The following is a 635-nucleotide window of genomic DNA, read 5'->3' as shown; positions in this document are numbered from 1 at the left end:
GCAGGGCACATTCAGGAACATACGTATGTGTAGTCTTCAATAGCTTCGGCAGCGTGTATAGGAACTTCACAGTAAACGTACAATGTAAGTTTTCTTTTCTATCCAAAACATACTTGATATACCTTGAGAAACCGTAACTGGAAATATTTAGGTTTCTCTGATATCTTTACTTCATTACCATTTACGCTATCTTTTTATTTTCAATTTTTTATCTTTCTATTATAATAAAGTGAAACAAGTAAGCTAAAAAATAACCATTTTGTCAATGCTTGTTCATTATGTGACTACAATGCCGTTATGTAAAAATATAAAGAGACTGAGAAATAGGCGTTTTGATGCTTCCATCGCTTTAAGCTACCTTCATATACAGCATAATATGATATAGTAACCTTCAGTACAGTGACACATTATGAACCTCTTCATCAGAATCAGTTATGTACAGTTATATATTAAATATATAAGTCATTTCCGGTTATGTTACAGTTGTTTTATAGTTATACGATATCCTGTTTACTCCAGAATTGATCCGGTCTGTTTTTGAAAATTAGATGTTTCAATATTTGGAGCAGATAAAATGTCTTCTTTGAGACTGTTCCACAGCTCGTATTGAAAAAAACATTATATGGTATAATATA

The sequence above is a fragment of the Pecten maximus genome, chromosome 13 (assembly GCF_902652985.1).
Source record: "Pecten maximus chromosome 13, xPecMax1.1, whole genome shotgun sequence".
Classification (NCBI taxonomy): domain Eukaryota; kingdom Metazoa; phylum Mollusca; class Bivalvia; order Pectinida; family Pectinidae; genus Pecten; species Pecten maximus.
Note: the sequence above shows the minus strand (reverse complement) of the source record.